This window comes from Excalfactoria chinensis, chromosome 7 (assembly GCF_039878825.1).
Source record: "Excalfactoria chinensis isolate bCotChi1 chromosome 7, bCotChi1.hap2, whole genome shotgun sequence".
Taxonomy (NCBI): domain Eukaryota; kingdom Metazoa; phylum Chordata; class Aves; order Galliformes; family Phasianidae; genus Excalfactoria; species Excalfactoria chinensis.
The window spans coordinates 9,403,378-9,427,392 of NC_092831.1; the positions used below are offsets into that span (position 1 = coordinate 9,403,378).

General features: G+C 43.6%; 1 protein-coding gene across 6 annotated transcripts in view; it reads left to right on the top strand.

The window, feature by feature from the left end:
* SEMA5B (semaphorin 5B) overlaps positions 1-24,015 on the top strand; it is a 247,269-nt gene that overhangs the window by 71,347 nt on the left and 151,907 nt on the right. For 4 of the 6 annotated variants that reach the window (XR_011904333.1, XM_072341968.1, XM_072341964.1 and 1 more), the window contains exon 3: positions 3,598-3,658. The gene's annotated coding sequence lies outside the window, so the exon portion shown is untranslated. Of the gene's footprint in view, positions 1-1,979; positions 2,747-3,007; positions 3,080-3,597; positions 3,659-24,015 lie in introns of those variants that run through there. The other 2 variants (XM_072341966.1, XM_072341967.1) reach the window with 2 other exon arrangements.

The following is a 24,015-nucleotide window of genomic DNA, read 5'->3' on the forward strand; positions in this document are numbered from 1 at the left end:
TCGTGTTTTATAAAGGACATCTCTTGGATGCTTGAGAAACGTGGAAAGCCTCGGATGGAAGCAGATTTTATTTCCTGTCTGTGTTCAGGAGCTGACACCTTCAAAACCCCTGGAACAGGTTACTCAAGGAGGTTGTGGTTGCCCCGTTCCTGGATGCATTCAAGCCTCTTCTAGCTCAGGGCCAGAGTTCCTGACCCTATTTTTGTTTATCCTGAGCCAAGCAAATACCTATTAATGGTAAAACTCTGCACCACTTACATTATTATCTCTTGGTGCCATGTGTCCAGAGGTGAAGTATTCCCTGATTCATAAGCAGCCTCTGCAGGATTACAGATAGTAACCCCATTCTGGTCACTAGATCTAGGGCAAGCTATACCATCTGCAATAATAAAGCTTACCTAAAGAGCTTAGCACAGTTTGACCAGTAAACCAGGGCTGTGGTCCCTGAGCTCTGTTGGCTCTCCTGGCTGCCCTCCATCTCCACAGACAATCATTCCCTGCTGCTTTCCCTATGATGGGAGGCAGCAGGAGGTGCCAGCAGCTGCTCTTCTGGGTCCCTTTTCTTCCTGCACCATAGCAGCTCTTGCTTGTAAGCAAGCAGCAAGCTTGGGAGAGCTCTGCCAGGCTGGTGGCTGCCACTACAGCATTCAGGAGATTGGTTCCATAGGAAGGAGAAGACAATCATTGCTGCTCTACCTTCAGCGTGGTTTACATTGCTACACAAAAGACCCAACAGCTTTTTTTTGTTTTGTTTTGTTTTATTTCCATTTGAAGTTAAACCCTCACAGCTCCATTTTTCACTATTACTAAGAACAGGAGGAAAATCCCAACACGAGCTGCTTAATTCAAATTTTCTCGGCTCAGCCTTAATTCCTTGCACACACCCATAGCTGTAGGGGTTTATAAATAGAATTTTGAATCATCGTGAAATTCAGAGAATTAGGCTGGGCTGGAGGGAAGGGCAGCAGGGCTGGGTTTGGGGCAGCGTGGGATCAATTTGCAGATGTGCACATCCTGAGGGACCGTGGGCGAGGTGTTTCATCCATCCACTGCGTAGTGGTTTCTTTCAATTTGCAAAAGGGCCATAACAACTCCCTGCCTTGGACTTGAACCGTTACTGGAGAGATGAGATGTGGCTTCAGGGATGGCTCTGCTGCAGCACCAGACTGATGCTTGAAGGCTTGTAGGGAAGGGCAGCGAGCACTTTGCCCTCTTCCTCTGCAGGACCTTACCTTGTTCTCCTTCTCTTATCATATGTCAGCACTGCAAAGGGACTTCTAGAACTGAGATTTCAGTGCTTTAGACTGAATGCAGTTGGCAGGTCTGATTCTTTTAACCTGAGCAGGAGCTATGAGCACCCCATTAAAATTAATGCAGGAAGAAGTTCCAGAGTGCCAAAAGATGAAGACGATCCCATCTGTCTATCTGTTGCTTTAATGCAGAGATAGGAATGGCTTCGTGCTGTAACTTGAGAGGTAACTTGACAAGTAATTTGAGGAGAATGCTCAGTTTCTTGCAGATCAAAGGGTGAATTTAGGGAACTGTCTGTTCTCTGGCCAGAAGGGAGTGTGAGTGTACAGCGTTTTGTGGTTTGCAGACCAGAAATCCTGAGGGTGACCAAACTCAAGAGTTGCTGCTGTCCAGTGGTTTGCTTTATAGAAGAGACCACAGATCCCAGAGGTCTGAGCTCACAGATGCATCTTATTTTCCTGCAACCTGATATTATGGGCTCTCAACTGCCAACTGGGTTACCTCTAAAAGCATTTCCACTGCTGTCATTTTAAAGAACAAGAGAAAACCAGAAACCATAAAGGCTGAGTCCTCTTGCAGAGTGATCTGGTATCCCAAGGTATCCCAGTGGTTTCCCACCTTCAGGGTTCAGGCCTGGCAGAAGTTATGGGAACTTTCCCATCCTCGGCCATCTCCTGGAATTGCTTCTACAGGGGAAAACTGGTAGAAGGGGGAAAAAAACGTGAGGGTGCATACCTGTGTCGCACTGCAGGAAGGAGCAGTTGGGAGCGTTCTCTCGATCAGGAAAAGGTGATAAATGAGGCTTCATGTAGGAAACAATTGCTGCAGCCCTCCCAATGAATGGGGTGACAGGTTCCTCTGTTACTGCAGTTTCTGTTTTTCAGATGATGCTACAATTATTATAACTTTTTCTTCTTCCTTCTTCCTTTCTGCAACACTCATACCAGTTAGAATCCATTGCTCAGATGAACTTTAGTGGAGTGATGGGCCTGGCCATGGCCAGTCCCTGAGCATGGCACCTTAACCCTAGGAACCCCCTGGCGTGATGCAGGGTTCTGGCAGATCACATTGCAGTTTCCCCAGGAAAACCCTTCTGTCTTTTCAGTGCCTCCATTCCTTGTCTGTGCAGTAGAGCTAATAGCACGCACTCCTTCTCAGGAGCACGGTGTGGGTAAACCCATCTGCTTCAGGAATGCTCAGACATTGCTCTGATGGAAGCCATGTAAATAACGAGATAAATGATTTCAGCGAGATCGGCTGTCGAGCATAATAGGTAGCGGGGTCAGAGTCTGTTCGCAGTGAATCATTTCTTACTGGCTGAGTGGGATTTGTGCTCACAAACCATTGTGCAGAAGCATCCTCTGATTTTTGCTGTCTCTGTCTTTTCCCTGCCTACACGTTCAGCTCCTTGATCTCTTGCCTGGAAGTTCCAGGGAGCAGAGACAGCTGCGTCCGAGGACTGCACAGAGCTTAGCATCAGGAGCTCAGCCATAGGGTAAGCTTTGGGTGCTGCAAGAGCAAGAAGAGAACTTATTAGGGTGGAATTGAGGGTTTTATACAGGACAGGTGGGTGAAAATGAAGAAAATAGTCCTTGTGATATGTCTGGAGCAGGTGTGTTCATTTTGTTCATCACTGTGGTGTTAAAGGGTAGGGCTATTTCTCACAGCTGGCTTGCTCTGGGACCCACGGCAAATGGTGCGAGCTTCAGCTGGCTGTAGCACCTGGGTTGATTTGTATGGTTTAAATAGGGCTTCACTAGTCCTTAACTGACTTTACTGGGGAGTAGTTCTGCTGGCAGAATGGAGTATGCAATAAACTCAGGCAGAGGTGAGTGTGAAGGGGCAGGGAGATGGTTGGTTCAGGCGGTCATCTTCCCCAACAGAACGCTGCTGTGGGGAGGAGGGTGTGTGTTCACAGCCTGCCTTTCTCAATAGTGTAAATCTTTTGCTTGGAAGCTGGGGTAAGAGCAATTCGTTGCCTCTCCCATGAGGATGAAGCGGTCTGGAGTGTGCAGGAAGGCTTCACAATTTGTAAGTTAGAATGAGCGTGTTAAAATATTTACTGTTTCTACAAACATTTGCTGCTAGCAAATCTGTGGGCTCGGATCTTTGCTGAAAGGAAGTGTGAAACAAAGAATTGCAGATGAAGCAAGTTTTGAAGCAGGCTTCAGATGAGCATTAAGGATGATTTTTACACTACTTTATGATTAAGCTTAAATAATATGTTTTGTTATGCTTTGTTTCCAAAATAATGTCTAATTTTGATCTTAAATTATCTTCTCCATCAGATGGAATGCACAGTTAGAAAAAAAGCACTGATTACTTTTTTTTCTGATGTTTCCAAAGGTTACTAAGGATTTTCCCTGGTGCTTGACTTCAAATATGACACTTCAGTAATGCAGAGGCTGTAAGTATATGATTTAATGTTTGCAACCCTTCTTTAACTGCCGTGTTCACACTCTTTCTAGATCTTTGTTAGGCTTTGCTAGACTCTACCTTGTGATAAGCTCGCAAGGAAGTGAATAGAAGATGACATGGTTCTAAAATAGGGAGTGTCATTTTAGACACTTTGCTTTATCAGGTTAATGTCTTGTTTAAGAGCTGCTATAACGGTTGTTTAATCTGTAGGAAGAAAGCCCAAGACATCTGTCAGTATTGCTGGAAAGCCACGAGTAGACAAAAATAAAAAGACCTCATTAGGGTAGATGAGCAGTGAATAAAATGCAATGATACATTACCAAAAGCTGGCATGGAGTTGGTTCCCAGGCACAGAACAAAGGCTAAGAACCTTATTTTGCTTGTGATAGTGCTAATTAAAAAGGCCTATAAGAAGGTAAATGATTAAAACAGAGGGGCAGTTGCCCTAATCATGTACTTGTTGGCCTTTGGTCAGCTGGTGTCAGAGTTGGGTATCTGGCAGATCTTACCACAGAGGGAAGCTTTTGTGCAATTCTGGGCTTGAATTCCTGGATGCTTGAAAAAAAGATGCAATTTCATTTTCTTCCTTAACTGTTTCCATCCATTCTTTAGGTGAATTAGTGAGCTGTTCATTTTGGTAGCGCTTCCCTGAATCCTGCATTGTTTTTCCTAATCAGTTCTCTCAGATCTGCTCAATCTCCATTTAATTCAGTCAGCTACTCAACATCCAAACCATTTGTAATAAAGAGAGTGCTAATTTTTCCTTTTATTTCAATTGTAGTCAATGGCTTTCAGCAGGTGTTATCATATAACTCAATCACCAGCCATTGGAATTTGTAATTTAATCAATAGCGGAGGCTATTTTTCCTCAAGTAGATCAAAAGAGAAAGCCCAAGGAAAATTCATGCTAAGAGGAGAGTGAAGAACAAAACAAAGTGATAGGATCTGTGGTTTGCACTTTGGAGCTGTATGCCTTGGTGGTTGTATCTGTCTGGCAAGTATCAAGGGCAAGAAATACCACTGTTTTAGAATTAATGAATGTAATGATGGCACCTGTGAACTCAACTTGCAAAACCTGGAGGGGGAATTATTTGTGTGACTTAAGTTGGTAAGACAAGGACCTTGAACCAATCCGATTGGGCTGAATGGTGTTAGCAACTCTGTGCATCAGCAATAGTGTTGACACTAAGAGTTTGGTTTAAGAGAGATAGTAGGAGATGGAACTCTGTGTTAGGTCAGATCCTCCAGCCTTTCCGGTCTTTATGTCACTGTGATGTCTGTAGACAGTGGCAGAAGAGGATGTAGCTGTGGCAGCAAGCCACTTGTGATGTCATTCCTGCATGGCTTAGGGCTTTGAAGCACAGCGATTTGCCTGGGCACAGTGGAAGTTAGCTGTGGCCAGGGTACCTACTCTGTGACCTCCCTTCATCTTTCATTCCAGTGTTTCCCCTACCCTGCAGGAGGGGTGGCACTGGCAGGATGAGGGAATGGCTCCTCATTACCAGTACTGGAAGCTCGCTTGATTTTTTGCATACTGGCACATTTAAGAAGCACAGCTCCCAGAAGGATATCTCTGCCTGTTCCAATGCTGTTCTGAATGCTGTCCCAAGATGGAAGGCTTATTTTGCTCTCAGCTTCTGGAAGGTAGAATGCTGCTTTCAAATTGGTGAGAGGCTTTGAGCAATGCCCTGCCAGAGAAGCACCTGTGCTTGGTCACAGCTGGGAGCTTGCCCTTGGCTTCTTTCTCTTCAGAGAGATTGCCTGGACAGATCTCAAAATCTCAGGCCTCTGAAGAGTCACCCTTGGCTTTGCTGATAAATAGCTGCTTGGTTTTGTAGTCTTGGCTTGGTAAGGTCCACAACAACTGAAGATGAAAGGTATCAAAATTACTCATCTAGAAAATGCTTAAAATTACAATAAATCACTCGGCCCCTAAAGGGAAATCGAATACTGATTTGCTCATGTCCCTTCCAGCTGCGCTGCCAGCTCTGTAGCCATGTTTACTGCAAAGGAAGTGTTGAGTTGGTCATTGGAACATGCATCTTCAGTTTTTAATTGAAGCAGGCACACCAGTAAAGAATGGCTTGAGGATACAGAAACTGGGGGAGATTTTAACATGCGGTGTGTGGCATTGTCTTGAAGATTTTAGTACTTTCCTTGAGTGCTACTCTAGATTGAATAAACAGGTACTCAGAGTTTTTGGGTGCTTATTTTCAACACAGGTTGCTAAACTTTTCCTGTGGTAAGCATTTAATTTCCTAAGACAATAAGGCAATCAACTGATCAACTTGAAGGTGAATCATCTTTAAAAAGACCACCAAGCACTCTAGGGCGGAAGCAATCACTTAATTGCAGTGAGAGACTTGTCTCAGGTTTTGTTAAATGCGGTACATCATGAATTGAAGAATTTCTGGGTAAATGTGGCAACAAAATGGCTTGGTTCTCATTTCTCAGCAATTCTGCCTTCATGCAGCCTGCTGTACCAAAAGGAGAAGTTTTGGACAAGAAAAGTGTGAAGTGTGCCAATCACACAGCTACAAAACTGCAACTGGCCAACTGGAAGCTGTCATAGGAGCCCTTAGAAACTGCCACAGGAGCCTGGCATTGGCTAATATGAACTATATTGTGGACAATATTGATCCATGCTTTTTTCATAAACCTATGTGTAAGGCTAATCCCCAATCTCTCAGTAGTGCTGAAAGTTTACTAAACATGCTCTGTATGATTCCTTATGATACCTGGTTCCTTCTGGTGCACACCAAACAATGCCATCAAAGTCAGTGCAGTTCTGCCCACTGAATTTGGCCATGTATGAGAGCAGAATTTCTCCCTTTGTGTAGCTTAACATGCTGTGTTTGAAGGCTGACTCCTTGGAGCAACCAGGCCTTGGCTGCCCAAAGCAATCAGTGTTTTGCCTACCTAGGCAGCCTGGGGAACCCAACTATAAGAAGTGAAAAGCTTCTGATGAGGATTGGGAATGAAAGCTTTTTCAGGATTGATTTGGCACTCAAGAGCTCAGTGCTTCGCTGAATTCAATGATGGCACATGCAGGCTGCCCTTCTGTCCTCCCTACAGTGACTTCCCCTTTTTACCTTTATAAGGAGTGGAGCAGAATAACTGGGTGGGGAGAATAGTGTACACGTATAGCAGTATAGTGTATTCAGAATATTTACATGTGTGGTCTTTTTTCCCTCTCCTGGTGTGTCCTAATATCCTTTGCTTTTTAACTGATGAAACATATCAAAAATCATCGTGGTTTTTTGTTGTTTTTTTTTAATGCCTTGCTCCTGGTGCTGAACCACCTGTTCTAGTGATTCCACACTGATTTGTAGTGATTCCACACTGATTAGGAACTTGGAGGTGAGGAGGAAAAAAAGACAGCAGGCACTTTGAGTTCATCTCTTAGAGGACATTTCCACATGGAGTTTCATTCCACTGGTCTTGAATTCAACAGGCTTCAGCAGGATGGGGTGTCATTTAGCTATTAAAGATTTTTGTTTTCCTGATCATTGTGAAATAGCATCATTAACACAGGCAAATTACCATGCTTCACTGTGCTGTGTCCATGGTACATTAGGGGCCCATTCCTGTTCGAAAAGCAGGATCTGTTCTTCCATAAAATGAGGGGCCCATTGGCAGCTCTTTGGCAAGTTAGACAGAGGGACTATTTAACAAGGAGGAGAGTGGTCTAATAAGGGGGAAGAAATTGAACGTGACAAGTGCAGGGAGAGATAGCAGAAGGCTGATTTATAAATCGGCGTAATTGGGTCAAAACTTATATCAGTTTTCACAGAGCTGGGGAAGAAGAGAGCTGCAGTTTTGGGGGAAGTGAGTGCTGTGATTTTTCCAAAGTGCATTTTCAGAGAAGTCAAGCACTTCATTTCTCTTATGCACAGTAAGTGCTGTGCTTTCAGGCTAATGGAAGCTGGTTTGCATTGCTTAATTTTCTTCCTCGAAAGGCTGTATTGGTTTTTTGGTGCAGGAATTGAGCTTCTGCTTGAATATACCTGGATTTTACAAATAGGTTTAAGTTTAATAAGATGAAACCAATTAACCAGAAAAGTCATTGCCAATGGATTTTACAAGTACGTAAAAATATATTGCTTTTTCTTGAAGTGTTTCATCACCCTCAGAAACGTTGCCTTTTCTTTCCTTTGCCACTGGTAGCAAGTAATGTGATGAATTCATACCCTTGTGTCTTTTTCTGTGCATGCTCAGGGGCTGTGTGCATGTGTGTATGCACCTACTTATTTTGCTTGTGCTTTGCCCCTGGTGCTGCTCAGTGTGGTTTGCTTGTGGCTTGAGGAAAACCAGAGCTTGTGAGCTATGAAAAGGTGTTCTTAAAAACTTGCTTAAGGTGGCACAGGCCCAAGGACTAGTGAGAAATGTTTCAAAAGCAGATGTTAATGCAGTTGCTGGAATGCATGGAGCAGCAGAGGCGCTGAGGAAGGCAGTAGGGCCTGGGTGTTTCCCCAGTGCCATTGGAAACCTCTCCTGGGGGTTCCCAGAGGGCTCCTTGTGGTGTTGGCTTTGCATTGAGAGCAAGTGTGGGGATGAGGCAAGCTGTCCTGCAGCCGCATGGAGGCCTGTGGAAATGAGGTCTGGTGTCTGCCTGCCTTTCTCTGAATGATATTGCTCTTTTAATTACCTCTAAGAACATTTACCTCCCTCCTTAGTAATTAAATTAGAAGGAATTTTGTGTGAGGCCCGTCTAGCCTCCTCTACCCCTACTTTTCCATTGACTCTGCTCTGGGAGCACTGGGGACACAAGAAATGGGCACATGCTGAGAAATGATTGGATTTCTCTTTCCATTACTTCAGCCATCTCTGATCCCTAGTAGCCTTGCCTTCTGCTTAAATTGCAGAGGATATTAACATGTGGGGTGTAACCTAGGCAGGCACTGCCTAGGGATGACATGTTTTTCCCTGCTTCCATCAGATGTGTGTGAATTGAGGCATGAAGATTCTGCTTTGGTCCTTGTAAAGTAAACTTGGCTGGTGTCCTTTAGTGATGACTTAAACATGGTACTTTGGGGTAAAGAAGGGTGTATGTCCAAGTACTTGGTATATGGTGCAAAATTAGCTTTTACAAATAGGCATCTCTGTTCACACAAGCTTTGCCCAATCCTTCTAAAAAACATCTGCATCATCTGAAAGAATAACAAACACTGATTTTATTTTTTGGTAATATGATAGGCTTTAATTCTCATCTTCTGCAAGCAGTGGGAGCACCCTTCAGGGCAGTGCCCTTTTTGCATCCCTGCTTCCATTTAGTGGTGCTTCTCACACTCTGAAAATAAGTGTAAGCATTTTACCAGCAGGCTGACATCACTATTGGTACTCTGCATATGCACCATGAAATCTATGGTTGAGTTGAAGGAAATGATGAAGTGGATGACTTTAAAGGAGAGAAGCCTTCCAATGGGATGCAAGCCTCAATACAAACTGAAGGGTGTCTTCTGATCCTGCTGGATTGGTGGAAATCTCTTCCATTAGCAATGCTGGGAATGGTGCTTCACCTCCCAAAGCCCCAACAGCCTGACACCTCCTTCCAGTAGCTGTTTTCTGAGTCGTGTCAGCTGGTTTGCACCCAAGCTCTTTCTCCACTATTTAATTCTTACCTTTTTAGCTTTTGTTGAATTCCAAAGCCAGGAAGGTCATTAAAATGACCTTATTCTTTCATTTAAACCTTCTCTCAATCAAACAAGTGGTTCCAACACCAAATAACTGCTTTGTGGTCTCCAGTTTTGTCCTGCATTTGTTTTAAAGCTTCCCAGGAACCCTTGGCTACTTCGCACAAACTGTTAACTTGAGGGCAATAATTTTGTCTGGGTTTTGTCACAGAAATTCAATTAAGGAGGATTATGAACACAGTTGTAGGCCTGTTTCATTTACAGTTGCAAATGAAACCCAGGCCACACACTGATCGTTTATATAGGAAAGGAGAGATGCTGTGAGAGGCTGAAGCCAGAGTTACCTGCATGTTCCATTGTGTGGCTTCGCTTTGCAGAGCGGAGGGGAGGGAGATTTCAGAATGAATAAAGAAGTGATGGAGAGGTAAGGAAGAAATCACCAAGGGGAAAAACTACCCCCACTGCGGTTCCCTAGGAGGCACACTTCCCGTCTGCACATAATAAACTCCACAGGGAATTTCTTCCTCCTTAGAAATCTTATTCCAAAGGGTAAGAGGGAGTGCTCCTTTATTTATTTATTTATGGCTCACAAAGAGCAATATTCTATTCTCCTGGCCTTGGTTTGGCTCCAAGTCCCAGAGCCACTGGGGGCAAGGCATACACTATCATATTTTTTTTGGTTATTTCTGGGCCACACGAGCTTTTTTTGTTGTGTTTTTCTTTTTCTTTTTGAACTTTTCTGGAGGCGGCCACAATCCCCAGGTAGGGAAGGGGAAAGGCAGGATGGGAGCAGAGGATTTTTGTCAGACTGGAGCAAAATGGGAGCATGGCCGCTGGTAGAAGCAGTGTATTTGTGGTTAATGAAAGGAGGGTTTTTGTTTGTTTTGTGGGATGCCTTTTTTGTTATTAAGGGCCAAACAAAGGCTCAATTTCTCTTGGTGTTCTCTGATGAAATGTTTGTGTTTATAGAGAAGCAATGTATCTGAGTTCTGCTTTGCAGCAAAAAACTTGGGAATTATTCTGCGCTGCTCCAGAAACAGGTGAAGGGCACGTAGTCATCCTTATATGGCTTTGTCCCATGCCTGTGGGCTCTGCCCGCCTGCCTTTTGGCAGGGAAGCACCTACTGTTCTCCCTTGGGGGGGCGTGGGGGTTGTGTGACTGGAGGTGCTGGGTACAGACCCTGCTCTCATCTACTAAGTATTGTTCATAAGGATTTCTCACCATTTTGCAGATTGGGAAAAGGGGTGTCTCAGGCTGAAATGCATGTTGTGTTAAGAACAGAAGCAGTCCCAGTCACGGTTCCCTGCCCTATGTATCTGAGCAATTCTTTGCTAGAGAGGCTGGAGTGCCTGCCAAGCATCCACGCATTGCCTTTGATTAAAGCTCTCCTCAAGCGCACTCAATTTAACAACTTCTTTTTTTCTTCTTTCTTGCTTTCTTCCTGATCCTGCAATTCCAGGAAGGGTTTTACTGTCCTTATTGGGGTTTCAACTATGTACCCAAGAGGCTTACTGGATTCTTCGCCAGATCAGGGAAAATAAGCTCTTTTGTTTCTAGCTTTAGATCAGATACTGTTTCCATATGCCTCTCTGTATACAGCCTCCAAGCTGCTGAAGTCTGAAACAGAAGGAGGCAACTTATTAACTCTTGAAATCTCCAGCAAAATTCACTGGAAGTGGTGAAGAATTAATAATATCTACCTTTGCTCTACTGCCAGGGTAGTTCACCCCACAGTGGGAGTTTGTAAAGCTCCTTGTTATTCTCTGTTCTGTGTCAGGCCAAACTTGGGATAGCTAGGGCTGGGAAGACCACCTTCATCAGCACCAGGTTTATCCAGGCATAACCTGGACACAAAAAAAGATGAAAGGTCATTGGTAAAGGATGGTCTACAAGGTACCATGCTACTTTTGGGCATGTTTTCTGTAGAAGTTGGAGCTCCTTCATACAGTGTCTTCATCTTTCCTTCCATTTGAGCGTGACTTTAGAGATTTACCACCAAATGGATTTGAGTTTTACAAATAACCTTGCAAAAGTTGGTGGCACAAAAACAGTATGGGTGAAGGAAAAGACAAGAATCAGAATTGTGCATAACTAGAAGATTATTTTATTACAGCTGTTCTGGATGATCCGTCCTAATGCGGTTTTGGTGTACAGTCAGGGGAGGAGATGAGCATCTCCAGAGGATGACTCACCAGAAAGGGTTCATAAGGGCAATGGAAGTGACCCTTGACAGCACTGATCCCATCCCACTGAGATACTGAGTGCCTCACCACCTTGCCTAGCCCAGTATGCAGGTGAATAAAGTAGGGTGAGATGAATCTCTGCCTACGTTTCAATCACGTGTTTTATATATGTTAAAGCATATAAAAATAGGCCTTTCTTAGCATCTTCCAATCTGTGTATAGTAGAGTTAGAACCTTAGCCAGCATAAATGAGCTGAAGTTTAGTGCTGAAGAGCTGATTTTGATGGAATAACTTTCTGCTTTGCTCTAGTTCAAGGGGAATCAGATCTCCATGGAGTTTTTGAGGGGTTGTTCCAATAGTGCCCCTAAATTTAGCACCAAAGCCTCTGCCATGGGACTGAAAGGCTACGCAGTGTATAAGGTACACGAGATTTGATGTGATGCTTCACGTTCTGCATAAATTGATTTAGGTTCATAACATCTGTCAGCACTGCCCTCTCAAACTATAGCAGAGAAATAATTCATTCAGAACTGCTCTGATGGAGAGTGAAATGGTGTTCAACAGCCTAGTTTAAAAATCAGATCGGAGGCTTTCCCTCCTGTGGCTGCTAACTGGTTTAGCACAAGCAATGCTTGCACACAGTAGCCATTTCAGCAGTTTTCCTGGAACTTGCTGTACATTTTTAATTCTTTTTTCTTTTTTCCTTTAATTGAAACAAGCTTTGTTTACACAGAAGGGGGAAGAAAAAAAGTGTTACTGAATCATAAAGGTAGATAAGGTCTGTGTTGGACTGAGGTCCTTTTCAGCCAAATAATGACTTTATCTGCTTATAATGGAAGATTGAAAGAGATGTGGGAAAGAAAGATGGGAACACACTTGGGAGTCTGCGTTTCAGTAACGGCGAGGAGTTCTGACCATTAATACGGGAATTAACAACCCTCCAAAGCCACCTCATTTGAGCAGCTGCAGTAGGAACTGACAGTGCGGAATGCACAGACTAATTCTCTCTCAGATCAGCTAAAATTAAACATTTGTTACAGCTTTATGTACATACACTCTCAGCAGGGGCCGTTTTCCTTCCCTTTAGGCAAACTCAGAAGAGGAAGTACATTTAACAGCCTCGAACCACCCAATCTGTGTGCCATATGTATGTGCCACCGAGCCGTGCTGGGCTGTCAGTGCTCAGGCTGGCTCTGAAAGGTGGGATTGAGGCGAGCTGCTAGCACTGGTGTCGTTATAGGCACAGGAGCAGAAATGCTAATGTTGATCAGAAGGAAAAGGTTTGAAATCATAAGTAAACAGGGAAGCTCCATCATGCATTTCCACAGATGATAAAAGGCTGATGGTGGCAGCCTGCTTATCAAATAACCAGACTTATTGAAGTGGTCTGTGCTCTCATTAAATAGTTTGCTTTTTATGTTTTCATTTTATTTCATCAGAAGGTGTCTGGGTTGGTTTTTATTATTTTTTTTTCCCCAAGCCTGCTATTACTGCCATGGCAAACTGGCTAATTTAGATCATTTCTGCTGTTGGTGCTTAAAAGCAGCACAGAGTGCAATATAGTGGGACCCAGTGCAAAGCCAATTCCTGCCATGAAATCTGAGCTTCCTGGAAAATAATTTATAAAATAAATGTAATAATTATAAGTTTGTTCCTTGTGAGATGATACTACTCGTGTTTGTGCGACTCCACGTTTCCTTTAGCATAAGCCTAGCGCTGTCAGCTATGCGCAGAGAACAGGGTAGGGTCGATCATTTGTAATCACTAGAGAGAAGTAAAATGTAGAAACAAAAATGTTGCTACGTGATATGACATCCCTGTGCTGAAGGGACTGTTCCTTTCATGGCTCAGCAAGGCACTGTATTCGGTGTTCTTGTTCCCAGGGGAACGAGCTTTCTTCCTCCTCTGAAAAAGTTTGGAAGACAAGAAATGAAATATTAATAATTGACAATGCAAGTTGTGGTAATGCCATTTGCATAAGGGATTTTTTCTTGACCGTGGAGAATATTCACAGCTAGAAGGAGAGCAGATCACCAGAGGAACTGTGGGAGCCTGATGGGTTTAAAGGCTATGTGGCATTAAATATGTTTCTTAAAGGAATCTTAATGGGTAACCCATAATGACCGTGCTGTTTGTAGCCTGCCCTTTTGCCTGGAGGACATGAGGTGCTACCAAGGGGGTCAGTTTGCCCAGTACAGTGTGAGATGGTGGCAATTAGACTCAGGTGGGGAGGGAGGCTTTATTAATAAAGGATGCTGACAGAAATCCTTCCTCCCAAAGCATTTCCTTTGGAGTTTCCCAGTCTCAGTGACCTTCACTGAGGAAGTCCTTCCCCATTCACATTTCAGCAGAGAACTGCATGGAGTTCATCCATCTGCTGCAGCAGGGGATAAGACCTAGTTGACTCCGCTGAGATCTCAAAGTAACGTTTCAGGAATTATGGAGTTTTTTTTGTTTGTTTGGGCTTTCTGGGGCTTTGTTTGCTAAGCTTGATGCTTGTGCTGCAGAGCCATTCTTCCTTGCTGTTTTGAATGCTAGCAGTACAGAGATATTACTTATAAAGTGCACACACTGTTACGATTCTCGACTTTAACTCTTAGCGTATTTATAGGTTTCATTTCCATTTTTTGTGGTCTCATTAATGGAGCAGCAATAATAAATTGAAATGTTAATGGGGAATCATTTCACCAGCAGCAGAAGGTATTAATGAACTTGGTAAGATATTTGAAAGGAAAATAACTTTTTAGTAGTGTAATTTTTTTTAGCGCAGCCCCTGATTGTCTCCTTCCAAACATGTACAACTGCGTTGGTTTGGAAAGAATAAAAGTAATGTCATGTGGACTTTTCTAAGGTCAGTTTCCTGGATGTCTTGCTTGGGAGATGGACCATCTGCAGGAATTCCGGTGGGGGGGCAGCCTTGTTCAGAGTCCAACCATGAGCAGGCTTAGCTGTCATCATGTGGGTAATGATAGAAGCCCTGCAAGCACCTTTTTTCCACAGGAGTTAATAATGTTCATTAACAGGATGAGAAAGAGTAGTCCTCCTTGTATGAAGCAGGCCATTCACATCCTGTTATGAAGTGCTTCGAGATAAAAATTTCAGATATGATCTTGTATGGAAGTTAAATTCCTCAGCGGATGAGAGAATTGTGCCTTACAGTTGCAGATTTGTGGAAGGACCCCAGGAAGTCCCTTAACTGTGCTGCATTTCACTTCTCCTACTGGTGAACTGCAGGGCTTTGATTTAATGCACCTCAGATTTTTGAGGTTTGGTCAGTTAATATCAGCTGAGAGTTCATTATCTTTTGAGGGAGAAACATAGCACTATCCACAACCGTTCTCAGTGCCATGTCTTGTAGATCTCTGCGCTGGAGTTATTTACAGCTATAAGGACATGTTTAGGACCTGAAGGATAATATTTGTAGTAAATTTACAATGAATTTGTGTTCTGGTCTCTGGTACAGAGCATCTGTTTGAGTCTTCTGCTGCTTACATCCAGACTGTTTGTTCCCAATGAGTTTTCATCTATCTGAGAGCATACATGAAGGTTTTGTAGATTTTTCTTTACTGAGAAATGCAGTAGAAGCTTTGTATTGGATTGGCAACTTTTGTCCCACTCCTCTTTCTCTATTTTTTGTCAAACAAGGAGTTTAAAGCTACCAGGGTGGGTCAAGAATTGTGTTTGAACTGGTTGTTTCCCATAAGGGAAGAGAGACTTGTGTCTAAATGTGTTGTTCAAGCTAATGATAATCAGGAGTCTACTGACCTAGAAACTCAGTGCAGTCTTGTGAGTACAAGAACGTACAGTTTGAGAAAATGGAAAAAGTATTATTTTCAAAGGGGAGGCATGGTTGGTCTAGTTCTCTCCTCTCTTGTAGATGTCATTGGTTTGCAAATGACTTCTATGCAGTTGCTGCCTTGCTTCCATGCAGGAAAACTGAACAGAAACGAGGTCCCTGAGCCAAATATGGGATGAACAGGCTCATATGGAATGGAGCAGAAAAATGCCATTGGGGGGGGGGGGGGTTGAGGCAGTCAAAAAGGAAAAAGGAAAAGAAAAAAAGGGAACGTATCTGTCTAGCCTTATTGGTAATTAATAAGAAAATCAAAGTATGATCATTTTTTATTTTATTTTTTTCCCTCTTGATCAGAGCTTAATCCATACTTAAACAAAATGAGTAGGAGACTTTCCACTGAGCTGTCTGAGGTTTGGGCAGGGACACCTGATTTTCACTCTTTCTGTCTCACTACTACACATTGCAAAGTGCTTGGGGCAGGTGGAGATATTTTCAGTAGCCAGGGCATCGATAAAGCACATTTCATCTGCTGTGGCTCTAATGACTCTTCAGCATGTAGAGAAGTAAACAGTTGCTTTGGGTAATATGACATGGATGTGGTATATAGCCCAATAGGGGGTTATGCATTCAATAAGGTGCCATTTTTGTACAGACAAGTGACTTTTAAACACTTATCCCAATTTGCTGCATCATTCTCTTGTAAGCTTCTCGCTATTTGCCTTAAGTTCCATTAGGCTTCATTTCCCCTTGTTTTTTCATGTCGTTAAAGCTCCACACGTGCAGATTTGGTTCAGGGATGGAGGTGGAGCACAGCTGGTGGAGGGGGGGAGAGGGAGGGAGCGAGCAGATCTTTCTAAAGCAGCTAAACTTGAAGCCAGAAAAGATACCGCGTTTATAATGTTCCCATTCTTCTCTACACTTAACAAGAAAAATGATTGTGTGTGTGTGACGTGAATATTCAGCACAGAGCTTTGGTTGCTGACCGCTCTCTTTTCACAGCCATCCAACCGCGCACGCATTCCTGGGGGATTACCTCACTGCCAGGCTCCTCAAAGTGTGGGATACGCTGAGCTGACCAACTGCAGGGCTCCCTTCTGCTGGCTGCAGGGCTCGTTTCAGGCAGTGACCTTTCAAACCACAAATCTAATCCTTCATCTACCCCCAAAACGATTTTTTCATCCGCTCGCTAAATGGAAGCGATGCTGGGAGTGGAAATAGAGTAGAGTCAGTAGGTTACGTGTAGAAATGCCTCTGCAAGCTTTCCACTCTTCTTTGGCTCTAAACACTCAACAAGTTTCCAGCCAGGGAGTTTGTCCCCTCCATCTCTCTCTCTCTCGTTTTTGTGTCCTTCCTTTGTTTCGCGTATTCTGACACACTGTTTACTTCAGCCTGCAGCTCTCACAGCTTTGTGTGCTTTTCCCCCAATCTTACAATGGCACAAATAAATCACAGGAAAATTTGCATTTGATGGGAATTTTTAGGTGATACTAAGTTTTATGGGCAGGTTATAATGTATGCAAGTTGGCTTAATTAAAATCAATTTTCATTTGTGACGCAATAGTCGTATTTAGAGCAAACGTATTTTGTTCTTTCATCTCACTTCTTATGGGTCGTGCCAGTGGATATGAACGCTGGAGGATGACAGGTCTGAGGAAGCATCACCTCCTTTGTACCAAAATACCTGCTTATACCAAGTAGAGCAAATCAGCATCCTCGCAGCCCCAGTGGTTAATTTATTCCAGGAGATTCTGAACAGCTGGACTGCATGGTCTGAGCCCACGGCCCCAGCATATTGCAGCACCCTCTAGCTCACTCCACTGGTAACTCATCTCCCTCTGGATGAGAAATTAAGTTTGACAAAAGAATTTTCATCAGGTGAAAGTCAACCAAAAGCTTGTCCAGAGTCTCCGTGTCCTGACAGATCATGTACATTGAAATTGGCTTCCTTTCCCTCCCAGCCCTGTTGGACTTGCCTTTGGTAAGTAGAGTTTGTCAATGCCCCTTCTGGCAGGGGCTGTTCCAGCTCAGGTGTGGAGGGCTCAGTAGGACTTTTGCCTTTTGGACTATTTCTCTGAAGCAAGAATGGCATATTTCAGCATGAGGTTGTCACACTGATGAATACTAGTAAAGCAGGTGCTGCTCCCCAAAGTATTTGAGGCATGGATGAAAGTGTTGGTTTCAATTTATTTCCCAGGCTGGAGATTTCCATGCTCACAGCTCCTTTTGCTGATGTTTTCCATGCAAAGGGCCTACGTGCCCCTGAGACTGGTACCACATCTGCTCCTCTGCGAAGACAAAGATAAACTGGTTCATGGTGTGTTGTTATTTCGCTTGCTCTTCAGCATAAGAACAAGCAATAAGAATGCATTTAAGATGTTAATGAAATTAATGAAAGCCAGATCTCGAAAACAGCTGAGATTGTTGACTGTCTCAGGCAGATTTGTACTTCATTTTAATTACAGATGAGCCAGAACCAAAACCCTGATTAGAATTGCTCCACATTTTGGATCTGCATCTCTCAGCTTTGCAGTTTGGACCAGTTTCCAGTGTTTAATTTTCCTCCTGTTCTGTTTTTCTTTCTGATTTACCTCCAGGTGTTCTGATGTTTTTAGTTTGTCTCGGAGAAGGACTGGTCTCAGTGGAGGGCAGGCGAGATGCTGACACAAGTGCCACCAGGGCTTCAAAGGTGTAATTTGGGAGCAGAAGGTGCTGATAGATGCAGGCATGATGTGGGACTAGGTTTGGGTTTGATAAGCATTTCTGTGATAGCTACTCAGGCAGGTTGCTGCACCTGGCGGCATTCTGGCAGCTCAGTGAAATAGGGAAGTCCTCCATTGGTGACAGATATCTTTCTCAGTGTCCTGAGTTCTTGACCAGTCCCGCTGCCACAAGCCTGACTGGTGATTCATTACCATGGTGCCTTCTACTGTAACACTAGGAGATGCCAGCAGCAGTGTTGGGTTCTCAGTTTGTGCCTATATCATTTCCATCTCAGAATTTGTACTTAGATGAGAAAGGAAAATCTCTTTGAGATAGTGTTGATAATGGAAAAACTCCTCTTCACTCAGAGTGTGGTGAGGCACTGGCTTAGGCTGCCCAGAGAAGCTGTGGATGTTTTGTCCCTGGAGGTGCTCAAGGCCAAATTAGATGGGGCCCTGGGCAGCCTGGTGAGGGGCAACCAGCCCATGGCAGTGCTGTTGGAGTGCAGTGATCTTTAAGGTCTCTTCCAACCCAAGAAGTTATGTGATATCTCCTGGATATATGGGAACCTTGAGCCTGTGCCTGGGGAGAGATGATGGTCTGAACAGCCCAGTTGGGCATCTTGGCAGGAAGTACCTGGAAAAGGCTGGCTTATTATCTTTTTACTCAGACTCCAGGAGCAGCATTACTTTGGGCCATGGATATCACACTCTGCATTTTTAGGACAGAGTGAGAAAAGCACCTGATTGCAATGGCTTTAGAAATAGTGATAAAGGAGTGAGAGGAAAAAAAAATAATTTACATTAAATGCTACAGTGCATCATTTACACAATATAATAAAAAGCAAATTTTGTGATTCAAGTAATGATTGCAGGTTATTAAACTAAGCTTTAAAGACTTTATAAATGAAAGGCTTTTAATAAGTGATGATCATGGATGATAATACACTTGAAAATAAAGCAGGTCTTTATTAAGTCTGACACGTTTGTTATCTACCCACCCACTTTCCTGCTGCTTTCCTTGGTCCCTGGATGCTGGTGAGACAGCGCTCCAGCTGGGAACCACATGGAAATGCACCACTGCCAACTGCTGGCAGGGCCCTAAGAACAGGACATGGGTTGACAGATGGGATAGAAGATCTTAGTAGTCTTTTCTAACCTTAGCGGTCCTATGATTCTATGATCTTTTTGGGGAGATTCCCACTGACCAGAGCAGAGGTTATAGGTGCCTAAAGCAAGGGGGATTCAGCGTCCTAAATTATTCAAGACTGATGAAGTTTCTAGTCTAGAGGTGGCTTGCAGTGATGGACGAGTTGATTCTTGTACAGATGTAGTAATCAAGACACTTTTAAGCATCTTTGGCATGAAAGGCACAATATAAATATGAAATGTTATTTTGTGCCATGCAAATGCTCAAATCTGAAATATGTGTGATGTGTCCTGGTAATATGGAACTTAGAACTGCTAAATTAAACTATTAAAGCCTATAGAAGAAAAAAAACAGAGATGACAGAGTGCAAATTAAAACTGAATTATTGTCAGCTTGCTGTGCCAGTAGTTTTCAGAAGCATTCATATTGACCTAGAAGAGAGCAGGGGGAGTGGAACGACATTCACACCTCCTAATTGGAGTCATTATATGTGCTTGGTCATTAGCTGCCCACAAGGACACTACAGGGACAGCAGTGGCACAGGGCAGAAGGATGCATGTGGGCCACAAGGGATGCAGTGGATGTCCTGCCACCTTCCTGATTTAAAGCTAGGACCTGGCCAGGCAGTTGCTTTGTTAGACAGATAGTTGTTAAAGGTGATAAATGACTGCAGCCTCTTTTCTATGCAGCTGTGCTTGTGAATGATGCTGGCATCCCAGGGATGTGCTGGCCCTGCATGTCCTCATCTGGCCCATGATCCCATCTTGGCTTCAGTGGGGTGCCTTGCTGGACCAGTGGCTCAGAATAATTCCTGCTCTGGAGTAGAATATCAGATAGAAAGAGAGATTTTTAGGTCATACTGGGGGAAAAAAAAAAAGATCACATAACGTTGTCGGATGCTTTGTCAGGTTCATTTACATCCAGTTGCGAGTGATAGAATTTTCACAGCTTCTTCTGGAAGTCTCTCCCTGTCCCATTCTCTAATGAACACTCTACAGTGTGGTGTTAAAATAAGATTTCTCTTTTGTTTTCCTCTTTTTGTTACTTGTGATGGTATCTCCAAGTACCTCTAGAGCATCCCTTTTCATCCTTAATCTTTACAAGTGCTTGCAGGCATGTGGGTATCTGTTTATTGTGAGTCAACCTCGTGCCAATCCATCAGTTTTCCTCTTAGAGTGTTTCTTGACAGCAGAAAGTGATTAGTTTTCCATGCAGATGCAACCTTTAATCTGTGGCAAAGGAAACAAACTTTCCCCCGCTCCTTTGCTGATTGAATCTGGAAATGAATGAATGGTACCTGACTCAAATGTGTTTCTAAAATAGTTTTCATTAAATGTAATCAGTCACTGTTGGTCATCAGAAGTGTCTTGAAGATTGGCCTATGTATGTATGTGGTACTAAAGTCAGAAGGAGCTCAGTGATAGATATTCATCCAACATCTTAATCTGCTCAACAGTGTTGAATGGATTTTCCTAACATCCCCTCAAAGCAGGGAAATAATGCAACCCTTGAGTAGGAATATTAAAACGAAGAGGATAAATGTTATGTCCAAAGCAGTGCCGAGCAGCTCCTGAATCATATCTTTGTCCAGGTTGTTCTGCTGTTTGTCATCATCAACAGATGCTGTAACAGACAGGGAAAACTTGCAGTATGGGTAAGGAAGCCACAATTTGGAGGAAATATCTCAGTCTGTCTTACCTATATATGCTTAGGTAGACTAAGGTCTGCCAGCTGTTCAACACCAGTGCCCAAACTGGGGCTAAACATGAGCCTCATCTCTGTTTTGTGTTGGCTTTATATTTTCTTGTTAGTTGTTTGGGCTCCTGTACAAATGATTCTGTCCTTGAGTCCATCCCTTGCTATGCTGCTACAATACATTTCTTGCTTTGGTAAATGGCTGAGTCCATGGGAAACTTAACTCAGATATGCAAATCATTCTACATACTACTGTACTGTAAATATCCTACTAATTTTATATATGTATACTGTTAGTTCTAATGGGTAGAGGTCTGCGTTTCTCCCTAGGCTTGCAGTAGAAAGTCTTTTGGATTTCCCTGCTGTAAAACCAGCGGGTAACTAACAGGGTATTTAATATTGTTATTTTAAGGCAAGGCCTTCTGCTGACCATTTGTCTGTGGCTGTCACTTCTGGAGAGATTTGAATGAATGAACAAGGAGAATCTGAATCATCCAGTCATGCAAATGAAACCATTTCAATAATATGAGGGCTACTTTTCCTGATCCATGGTAATTGATGAGGCTCATTATGTGTTAATATCACTTCTTTTTTCTTTTTCTTTTTTTTTTAATCTTATATGTAATTCGCTATATAGTGTTTCAGTGTGAAGGTATAATTAAGATTCAGATGGCAATTTCATTCTAGACTGCTCTCCCCAGTTGCTTAAATAAAAATTAGCTCTTAGGATGATATTTTCTCTAAAGGCAGAAAGAAATATTCTTTTTGATACTTCAGATATAAACCCATTCAACCATTGCTGAGTGTTCTAATTGTGAAAAATTGCAGACCACTCCTCCTTACAGGCAGGCACTGCCCTCTTCTCCTTCTGAAGGTCCTGTGCTCAGCACAAGAGCCAGGGTTCAGTTCCCAAGTGCTCAAACCCTGGTGCTTTTGTTACAGCCGTGACCAACCATCAGTTCTTCCACTCATATGCTGATGTTTATTGTCAGTGTGTGTGGTTCTGAGCCAGGCACTGCCCAATCTGCACCACCAGCTTGTTGGTGCACACACCTTCATGTGAACCTATGTGAAATCTCATTGATATTTTGCCGGGTTTATTGTACAGACTCATCTGGTGCTCAGAATGGGCAAAAAGCCTTGACAGCAAGAGCAGGAAAGGCACATGTGAGCATCAGTGTGCTTGTGTGGGATCACTTTGCATTAGTTCTCACCCACCAACCCTTCCCCATGTCCTGGCAGTCTGTGGGGTTTGGTAGTTGCACACCAGCAGCCCATGCATGGTACCGTATGGTGGGGATGGAGTCATGGGCTACAGTGCATGAAACAAACAAGATGTTTCAGTAGTATGATGCGAGGACAGAAATGTGGGTGCATATGAAAGCATTCAGATGTGTCTGCTGACATGGGAAAGGAGGAAAGGTAAAAGGAAGATTGATTGTTTTTGTAATGCAGGTAAAATAGTCACCACTCAGGCAGCAGGAATTTCTGAAGTGGCTGGCTTAGCATCTTTGTGACTCAGTTTTCCCTTCTGTAACTTGGAGGAGAACTTTCCCAATGACAGTGATTATAATTGCATTTCAGTGATGCTGTGCTGAGGTAGAACTGGAGTGCTTCAGGGAGACAGCATTCTATTTGACAGCTGCTTTAAAGATGGGACAAGGAATGCAAAGATCTGGCTTGGCTTTGCACCACGTGGGAAAGCAGGATGTATCTTTCAGAGAGGAATGTATCACAGTAGTGTAGTTTTGAGGAACTGCAAGTGGTGGGACTCAGCTTCAATGCAATATCTTTGCCTTACACAACAGCAGGAATATTGGTTGCCTGTCCACGTAGGTAGCTGAAATGGGAGTGTGCTGTCTCTGTGCCATGTGTTGTACTATAATGTACGTTTTGGAACTGGGCCTGCTTTTAATGAATTGCACCTTTTCCTCAAATGCTTCCTGTCTAAATACTGAGTGCTATACCAAAAGTGAACAACCGTCACAGCAGCTGTCAGTGGATTTTTGCATGTTCTCAGCGAAGACCCTCTGAGGAATTTCTTTATTAAACAGCCGGGCTATCAGAAGTGTCTTTTCTTGCCAAAAAGGGCAAAAAGCACAGAGAACTGCAGGCGTGTTTGGTGAAATTCTGTTGCACTGTAACAAGCCCAGGACACTGCTGCAACTGCAGTCAAAATAATGCTCTACAGATGTGAGCACGAAGCCTTTATCATCTGTACTGTGAAGCTTTCAAGGCATGCCAATACCTGCAATGCTGCTGCCCCCTGAGCTGGGCTGGCCGTTTGTAGGGCATTGTGTGCACTGAGGCTGCTCACACTGGTCAAATCTGGGAGAGGTGGTAGTATTGTTTCAGCCTTCAGTGAGTGTCAGGCTGATTTTTGGGAGAGAAAATACTTGGCTGTAAGAAGACAGGTGTAAGACCTGTCACCAGGTGTGTTTCCAACTTTAAGTGATTGAATAGAACAGACCAGAGCTTTCCAGCTTAGAAGGTGACGTGGGGAAGCTCCAGCAGGCAGGACAGAGCTGGAAACAGTCAGGGAAGGAGAAGGGAAGAGGAAAGTGGTGTCTTCAGTGAATGAACCTAATCTTAGAATCATAGAATGGTTTGGTTGGAAAGACCTTAAAGACCATCTAGCTCCAACCCCCCCCCCCCTCATGGGGTGGTTGCCACCCACCAGATCGGGATGCATCCAGCCTGGCCTTGAGCATACTGCCTCCCAGCCAGCACCCACAACTTCTCTTGGCAGCCTATGCCAGTGCCTCACCACGTCACATCAAGTCATGGCTTTCTTTGCTGTGTTATTTTATAGCCAAATCTAAAGGTGCACTGGTAATAGATGGCTGTTGTTGGAGGGAAACAAGAGAAGATGGAGCAGGGTATGGTGGAGGAGTTGGCCTAGAAAAGGTTGGTGACAAAGCCCAGAAGACAAGATGTGAGAAAAACAGAAGGGCAGAATTGCATTCTTGCAAAGAAGGCGATGAAATGATCTGCTTCGGATCAGAGGGTGATGGCAAAGAAACATCGTGTCTGAGAGGCAGATGAACTGATCACAGGAATTAAGGCAGCTCATTTCAGTGGCAGCACAAAAATGTGCTACCTGCTTTTATTCCATCTCAGCCTGATTTGGGCCATTTTTATTCTCAGTCACTGCCGGAGGGTGTCCTTTAATGCTGCCCTCTTGTACA